This window comes from Pteropus medius, unplaced genomic scaffold (assembly GCF_902729225.1).
Source record: "Pteropus medius unplaced genomic scaffold, Ma_sr-lr_union100, whole genome shotgun sequence".
NCBI classification, from domain to species: Eukaryota; Metazoa; Chordata; class Mammalia; order Chiroptera; family Pteropodidae; genus Pteropus; species Pteropus medius.
Genome location: NW_024355008.1, coordinates 2,882,179 through 2,891,706, shown reverse-complemented (window position 1 = coordinate 2,891,706; position 9,528 = coordinate 2,882,179). Strand labels below are relative to the sequence as shown.

At 37.0% G+C, this 9,528-nt stretch overlaps 1 non-coding gene across 1 annotated transcript; it reads left to right on the top strand.

The window, feature by feature from the left end:
• The first annotated feature begins 904 nt into the window (after positions 1 to 904).
• On the top strand, positions 905 to 1,008 carry LOC120598224 (U6 spliceosomal RNA). The gene has a single exon (XR_005651541.1). It is a non-coding gene; the product is annotated as a U6 spliceosomal RNA (small nuclear RNA).
• The last annotated feature ends 8,520 nt before the right edge of the window (positions 1,009 to 9,528 follow it).

Below are 9,528 nucleotides of genomic sequence, written 5' to 3'. Positions count from 1 at the left end.
CATTGCAATGACCTGGACAAGATCATGAAGTCTGGATCAAGGCGGGGGTAGTGAAATAGAGCTGTACAGATGTTGGAGCTTTTAAGAGAGCAGAACTAATAGGCTACTAACAAAAACCTAATTGACATTGTGCCCCTCTTTTTTTACTTCCGAGTAGTCAAGTTATTTGCTTAAATGATTCCATGGGAGCATAAGTACAGCAACTGTCTAAATTCCATTTCACTTCTCTAATGTATTTATGAGTGCTACTGAGCAGTAATATAGCTGAAATATGGACAAAACTGGTTGGAAGATCAAAGAAGAGCCTAGGGTAATGTAAAATAAGCAATTCTCAGTGATTATCAGAGGTTAAAGGTTGGTGGAGTTTGACTACGGAGAGAGTTTTCAGAGAAGTGGGGGAATAAATTGTTCTGTATATTTTTTGTTGTGCTAGTTACATGACTCTTTACTTTTGCAAAAACTTATAGATGTGAATTAACTATTTGTTGACCGGTTCATGAAGTGAGTATCTGTATCGATTTTATAAACAAATTCTACCATCTGATTTCTTGGGTGCTGCAGAGCTTAGGGGTACATTCCCTGCAAAACCTGCCTCAGTCTCATAGCAGAGGTAAATGGTTAGAGTTTGACTGCACAGTGAACTGATACTACTGCTGGTTCAGATAAACTGTCCTAATCACTTTTCCCTGCTCAAGGACCCTCTTACAAACTTTTTGAAAATATAAGCAATATGGAAGCTAGACTTTCCTTGAAATTTTCTATCTATAGTGGGAAACTGATGGACAAGAGCAAGATAACATAAAGTAAGGGCACTGCCAGCCTATGCAATGACCACGTGTGCTGAGTGCCCCCACTAATTGGAAAACCTTCCTGACTGGTTTGGAGTCTTAATAAAAACAGCAGGGTACTTGCTCTGACAGCACATAGACTAAAACTGGAATGACACGGAGATTAGTATGGCCCTGGAGCAAGGATGACACACAAATTTGTGAAATGTTCCATATATTTTTTTACAGGTGGAATCTTAAAAAAAAAAAAAAGTTCATAAAACAGATAACTGATTTGTGGTTACCAGAGGTGGGGGGTGGGAAATGGGGGATTTGGGGGAAGGTGATCAAAAGGCACAAACTTTCAGTTATAAGATAAAGTCCTGGGATATAATGTACAGTATGACTAGTTAGCACTCCTATATGATACATTTGAAAGTTGCTAAGATAGTAGATTCTAATAATCTTCATCACAAGGAAAAACAAAACTTTTTTGTAACTATGTGAGGTAATGGATGATAACTAAACTTACTGTGGTAACATTTTGCAATATACGTATGTCAAGTCATTACACTGCATACTTTAAACTTATATAGTACTAAAAAAGAATAGCAGGAAATGCATAAAATTTTACTACAAGCTCAAACCCTATATTTCATACTGTATTAGTCCTCTATTGCTGCATAACAAATTACCACAAATTTAGCAGCTTAAAACACCACCAGTTTAGTATCTCACAGTTTGGCAGGTCAGAAGTCTGACTATTCTCTGCAGAGAGAGTCACAAAGCCCGGGTCAAGGTGTTGGCTGGACTGGGAAATTATCTGAAGGCTCTGGGAAAGAATCTCCTAAGCTTATTCAGCTTGTTGGCATAATTCAGTTCGTTGGTATACAAGACTGAGATCCCTCTTTCTTTCCATGGCTCATTACCCCTTCCTCCATCTTCAAAGACAATAATGACTCTAATCCTTCTCAGGCTAAGAGTCTCTTTGACCTACTCTTCCATGACCAGCCAAAGGAAACTGTTTTTAAAGTCTTGTGTGATTAGATCAGGTGCACCTGGATAGTAAGGTCAACTGATTAGTAACCTTAATTATATCTGAAAAGTCACTTTTGCCATGTAACATAACAAAATCACAAGAGTTATACATGGGGCCATGTTAGAATTCTGCCTACCACACGATTCTGTCCAGCACCACTGACCTTCTTTGTGTCTCTAAAGGTACCATTCACCTAAACGTTCTAAAGTTGTCTTTGAAAACAAGTGCCAGTCAGTGATTCAGAGCCCACTTTCCAGATTACAATTATTAAGATTGGGATGCCATAGAAAATACCAGATTTAAAGTTAGAGGAACTGTGTTTAAATCCCAAAACTTCAGGAAAGAGAGAAGTCAGTATTAATTTGGAAAAAGCTTCCTGGAAGAAGTGGCACCCAAGCAGTGCTTTCCAGGAGTTTGAGTAGGTGAGAACATGACTAGAGAAAGGAATAAACAAGGCATTGGCTGAGCAGTGAGGAGAACCACCTGAGAGCCTGTTGGGGAGAAATGGAAGATAAGACTAGACTGACAGGGAAAGCTCAAGTAAAGACGGCTTTGTAAACCAAGGCGTGAGTTTGCATTTGATTCAATAAGCAATGTTGAGCCTTTGAAAACATTTTTAGGTTTATGTAAGAGCATGCCAAATGGTTGGAAAAAATTTGAATTAGTGAGAAAAATGAAGTTAGAAGAAAAATAATTAGAAAGCAATGGGGGACAGAGCTGCTTATCTGTTAGAGGTATATACAGGCATTCCATGATGAGTGGGATGGGCTTTAACATATTCCAGAAAAAATAAGGGGGAAGAAACAAGAATGACAAAATGTTTAAAACTGATGAAGTGAAGTAAACCCATATTTATATGGGCAAATAATTTTCAACAAAAAAGCCAAAAACATACAGTGGAGAAAGGAAAGCCTCTTCAATAAATGGTGCTGGGAAAACTGGAAGGCCACTTACAAAACAATGAAACTAGACTGTTGTCGATCACCACACACCAAAATTAACTCAAAATGGATTAAGGACCTGAATATAAGACAGGAATCAATAAAATGCATAGAAAAAAAACATAGGAACAAAACTCAAGGACTTTGGACTTAAAGAGGATTTTATGAATTTGACCTCAAAAGCAAGGGAAATAAAAGTAAAAAATAAATGAATGGAACTACATCAAACTAAAAAGGTTCTGCTCAGCAAAAGAAATCGTCAACAAGGTAAAGAGACAACCATCTAAATGGGAAAACGAATTTGCAAGCAATGCCTCCAATAAGGGCCTAATATCCAAAATCTACAAAGAACTCATACGACTCAATAACAACAAAAGAACAAATGATCTAATCAAAAAAATGGGCAGAGGACCTGAACAGACACTTCTCCCTAGAGGACAAACAAATGGCCAACAAATATATGAAAAGATGCTCGACATCTCTAGCTGTTAGGGAAATGCAAATCAAAACCACAATGAGATACCATCTCACACCTGTTATAATAGCTATAATCAACAGGACAATTAATAACAAATGTTGGAGAGGATGTGGAGAAAAAGGACCCCTCATACACGGCTGGGGGGACTGCAAATTGGTACAGCCACTATAGAAAACAGTATGATGGTTCCTCAAAAAAACTAAGAATTGATCTACCACATAATCCAGCAATCCTTCTACTGGGTATTTACCCCAAAGACTTGAAAACTCATATCCGAAAAGATATTTGCACACCGATGCTTATAGCAACGCTATTCACAGTGGCCAGGACATGGAAGCAACCAACGTGTCCTACAATAGATGATTGGCTAAAGAAGCAGTGGTACATATATACAATGGAATATTACTCAGCCATAAGAAAAGATGAAATACTGCCATTTGCGACAACATGGATGGACCTCGAGATAATCATGCTAAGCGAAATAAGCCAGACAGAATAAGTTGAAAATCACATGATATCACTTATATGTGGGATATAAACCTCAAAGCAACAAATGAACAGGACAAACAGAGACTCACATGGACAATGGACTAGTGGTTACCAAAAGGTAGGGGGTTGGGGAGGAGGGAACAGGTAGACAGGGTAAAGGGGGTCAAATATATGGTAGCTGAAGGAAACTGGACTCTGGGTGGTAATCACACAATAGAATATATAGATGTCAAATTATAATGTACACCTGAAAATTATATAATTGTATTAACTAATGTTACCCCAATAAACTTAAAAAAATAAAATAAAATAAAACTAATGAAGCTTCATGATAGGTACATGGGGATTCAAATATACTATTCTCCCTACTTTTGTGTGTGTTGAAATGTTACTGTAACAAAATGAGTTTGTTTGTTTGTTTGTTTGTCTACTGTGGTAATCCAGGAGTGAAGTCTTAAAAACCTGGACACGGGTGGTGGCAGGGAAAAATTTTTAAAAAGGACTAATTCAACAGGTATTTTGGCCTTGATAACAGACTTGATATAACAACTTCTGCTGAGGAAAGAAACAAAAGTAACTCATTTATATAGCCTTGGAAATAGAGTAATGTTGTAAAAAGCAACCTATCCATCGTCTATATATTCCTGAACTTTAAATGAAGTACCTCATTGATCTGTATAATTAGAATGTATATGGAAATTGATAATCTGTGTAAGTTAAATTTCTGTCTATAAATCTTGTTCTCTGTCAACTGCACCACATGAAAAGAACTGGATGGATTTTCATCAAATTTAGAGGGTCTGTTTGGGAAAATCTGCCTATCAAAATATAGCCTTATTTGGTCTATACAAATAGACCAAATTTGGGGGGGCCCTAGAGGTGACTCTTTTATTTTAAGAAACGTTAATGTTATTTTTTTTTTAAGTTTTCTACAATTTGAGTCCAGAAATTTACCTTTGTAAACAATTTTCCAGGAATCTTTTTGGTAGAAGCACCCAAAATGTCCAAATGTTTGTTTTCCCAAGTAATATATTTTAAATGTTCTTGAGATAGACATAAGACGTTACACCAGACAAAATTGCTACCTTGAAGATGAACGATCCTTATTTCCATATCTGCAAGAGCCTTAAAAGGAGAATTTGTTTAAAAAATTAAATGTCATTCTAGAAGGGATACTTCTTGGGAGAAAAAAAATGGAGAGATGGGCTTTTAAACGGTGAATGAAAGTGATACCTAATGTAAAAAAAAAAAAACATTTGGAGCCAATTCAGAAAGACATGATCTCAGTGGGCAGGCTCCCACTGAGTCAAATGTTCAAACTAAGAAAACTTAAGCTCCTAAAGAGAGGAACAGTTCACGTTCAGAGCAGCCGACACCTGAGGCTTCCATGAGGGACACTCAGGAGGTACCCTACACTCTTGTACAATTACTCGAAACTAAAGTTCTGCCTGAGAGACATTTGGCTGCAAATACAGAGAAAAGGCCACATGGATTAAGATACCACAAACTGAAAAAATAAACAGTGATTTCAAACTTAAGCTTTAAGTCAATTAAGCTAGGGAAGCTAGTATTATTTTGCAATCTGTGTTCCTATTGTCAAGCCCAAAGGTACTAATCTGTTCTAACAGGAAACATGTGACAGATCCAAACACAAAGCTACGAAAATCTTCATTTTCACTCTCAGATTAATAGCCAGAATCTTGTCACTTAAACGATAATATCTAGACCTAAACCAATATATTTCAATGAAGTTTTGTAAAGTAGACCAATATTTATTGTCTGAAACCATGGATTTCCTTGAGTCAAACCTTCACTTTCAAACATCTATAGTTTCCAGTAAGTGCCTACTCTGGTGTTATCATTACAAGGTCAGATGGTCTAAACATTTAATTTGTAATCATGTTGCTTCCAACATGGGCAACCCTAGATAGTGTGATCCAAGGTGAAGAGTAACGGGTTTATTTATGTGTACCAGAGAACAGGATACTAATGATTATCAAAGAAACTCAGCTATAAGTTTCCAATAATTAAATCTCTTTTATTCATTAAAATAATTTTGAAATTACAGCTCAATAATTATGTTATTGTTTCTACTAAAGTTTATCAATGCTAAATGAGTCTCCTGGTCAATGCCAAATATAGCTAATAAATAATACAGCTAATAAATGAAATGGAGATGATGTATCATACATTAAATCAGTAATTATGTATAAAAGATGTTATAGATTCTAAAGACAAACTATAGGATTGTTCAAAAAGAAGCGTTCATCTTACTTGCTTTGTAAGAGAAATACTGAATACAGAAAAGATTGTGAAGTCTCTTTCCCTGGTGTAGTGGGCTTAATGGTAAGCTCCAAAATAATAATGTCCACGTTTTAATCCTAAAAATCTGCGAACAAACTTGCGAACATTACCTTGTTTGGAAAAAGGGTCTTTACATATGTAATTAAGAATCTCTAGATAAGGTCATCCTAGATTATCTGCGTGGGCCTTAAATCCGATGACAAGTGTCCTTATGAGACACACAGAGGAGAGGCGCAGAGAGAAAAAAATAAGGCCATGCGAAGATGAGGCGGAGATTGGATTATGCTACCACAAGCCAAGGAATACGTGGAGCTGCCAGAAACTGAAATAGGCAAAGACAGAGCCTTTGGAGGGCGCCCATTCCTGCCAAACCTTGATTTCAGAATTCTGGCTTCCGGAACTGCAAGAGAATAAATTCCTCTCGTTTTAAGCCTCCCACTTTGTGGTAATTTGTTACATAGTCCTAGGAAACTAATACACCTGAGTATTAGTTTTCTGAAAGCAAAACAAAACAAAACAAATAATCTCCTGATCTCTCCTTCAAAGCTAGGTTCTGTAACACAGAATCCAATTTGCCTGGCTCACAGTAGGCATTCATCAGTTCACTACCTCATCCCCATTCTGGGGCATTCCAGCAACCCATTCTGTTAACACCATGTGGCTACTGCCCAGCCACAGCTACCCTCCAAAGTCTGCATTTCCTAATTAACTGAGACTAAAACTATGTACTAGAATCATCTTCACAAAATACCTGCTAAGAGCCCTGAAAACCCTAAAACTTTTGATCCAGGAAGTCTGGGGTGGAGCCAAGTCATTTGTACATTTAGTAAGCTTCATAAAAAATGCTGATGTCCTTTAAAACCATGAACCTAGGGCATTCAGCAGCTGGACTGTCTGGCTGCTCTCATGCCAAAACCCACTTGGGCTGACAGGCAAGGGGAATAGTGTGGTGGAGGGAGCAGGGAACATGAGGCTGGAGGACAAAAATACCCATAAGAAAGCTAGACACACTTTGAGAACAATCTCCACTCTTACATTCCTCAAAATGTGCTATCCGTGCAGTGTTTCTGGGTGTACACAGGCTCCAAAGGTGAAGTGAGGGGACTGAGAAAACATAGTGAAAAGAGACTTGGTGTATAGCTGAAGGATAAAAGTATTTTTGGAATTATAAATTCCATATGGTAAAACATTTATACACTGAAATATAAAATATGCTGAAAAATATAAATTTAAAAGGGAGCCATAAAATTAAATTCAATTTAAGAAGTATTTACTGATTGTCTACTCCACATCAGACACTGTGCTAGGTGCAGGGCCTCTGATGATGAAGACAACCATTCCTTCCCTCCACTCAAGAACAAATCTGGGGCACTAGCAGAAAAAGCAAAACCCAGTCATCTAGTTATAACTAATCTAAAACCTTGCACCCAGGCCTGATCTCAGAGGGACCATTGAGAACTTAGCCAATGGCTGAGTTGCTTTCTACCTGAGGTCATGTTCAGTACGGAACTGATGTTATCAGAAAATGGAAGTCAGTGGGTACTGAGTTTAAGAAGTTGACATTTATTAAATGTTAGAGGAGTTTGTGGAAATTCTCTATTTCTAATTAAGTAAAAATATAGAAAGGATATTAAATGTTACTGATTTGATTAACAAATAAAGCTGGAAGATTTGGTCTCTGACATGTCAGGAAATTCCTTAGTGAAATACCAACTACAGTTAGTCCTTTGCAAAGGACTGCCTGATTTTTATTTTTTTAATTATAATCCAATAAGTTTCACCTGTACACTTTAACAGTAAAGCATATATATATTTACAGTGTTCACCTCCCAGAGTTAGATTTGTCACCACATATTTGACCCCCTTTACCCCATCTACCTCCCCACCCTCCCCTATCTGATTTTTAAGAGTGCAACTGTGGCCGCTTTCATTAATACATCATTGACGTCACTGTTAAATTATATGGCTGAATTAAGTTCAAAATGATGATAGCCATTAGTTCATTAATACTTAATAATATAACTCTGGCTTGAAACACCACTTCCCCTAGAACCAGTGATCCCAACCAGGATTGGTATACATTCATTCACTCATTATACAATTAATATTTATGAGCTCTTACTATGTGCTAGACATCGTGCTAGGCACTGAGGTTGCAGCAATGAACGCATAGTCTTGGCTTCTGTGGGGCTCATTCTTTAAAACATATTCCAAGTACCACCCCCAATATCCCTGTGGTAGGTATCACTAATCAGTCACAGTATCCTTTCCTGCAAAGCCCCTAGACTGCTTGAGGATCTTTCTCAGTATGCTATTCATGAGACTATCACCAGAGGTAGAACATAAGATGAAATTTACTGGCCATCCAGGTGCTAATCAAACTACACTGAATAACCTGTAGTTCTCCCCAAAATTCTATTGCCTTGGTTCATGTCATTTTCCATTTCTTTTACCTCCCTCTACTCCCCTTCTATGAACGTCCAAACCAGCGCTTCTGAAGATACAGCTCAAATGCTCTGCCTTGAAGTTCCCTAGTTCTCCCCATATAAATTCTTCTGAATCTATTCCTTCTCCCCTTATTATGGTACTAATAAAGTGCGTACTTCCACATATACATCTTAAGGATAAGAACTATGCCTTTTAAGTCTAAATGCCTCATATTATCTATCATATAGCTTTGCACACACATAAAAATCACATGCTTGCTAAAAGCACTGATTCAGGTAATTATGAGAGAACTTAGGTTGAGAGGACATATAAGCTCACTTGGGGAAAAGCTCATTATACATCTGAGTTCAATGAAGGTATATCATTTCTACTGTTCTGGTTATCAGGTTGCATTTACAGTGCAAATTACTCTTAAAATTGCATTTATATAAAAGAGAAAAAATTAGATTTGATCTACAGAAATGGTACTGTGGTAGATTCTTAACTCACGAGTCATGGACTCCTGGTGGCTATGATGCCTGATATTGTATGTGGCATTTGTGTATCTATGCATGGGTACATTTTTCCAGGGAAAGGATTCACCAGATTCTCAGAAGAGATTATAAGAACTAAAATATGCAGTAACTGACTGATGCTGACAGAGTCATTAATGTACTTGTTCTCACATGTCAAAATGGATTGCTGGCAAAGGGAAGGGTCCCATTTATGGCTACTTCCAGTTTTACATCTCTCAAGATTATCCTGGTAACCTCCAAACTGTTTTTCCTATGTTCGCTGTGCCCATAAAATAAAGTATGAAAAATAAAATCATAAAGACAGCTTTTTTAGCATATAAACTTCCAAATGGTCAACAGTACCTATTAAACTTCCACATTTTCAAACCTAATAAAACTCTACGAACTTGGCAGAGTTTTTTGATGTTATATACCTTCAGGAAACATCTCCAAAAAATCTAAATTAAAATATATTAGATAATTTAAAAGTATTTAGATTAGTAATTAATAGCAGCTTTTCAACTTAGGGAAACATAAACAAGGGACTAGGAAAAGAAAATACACATCC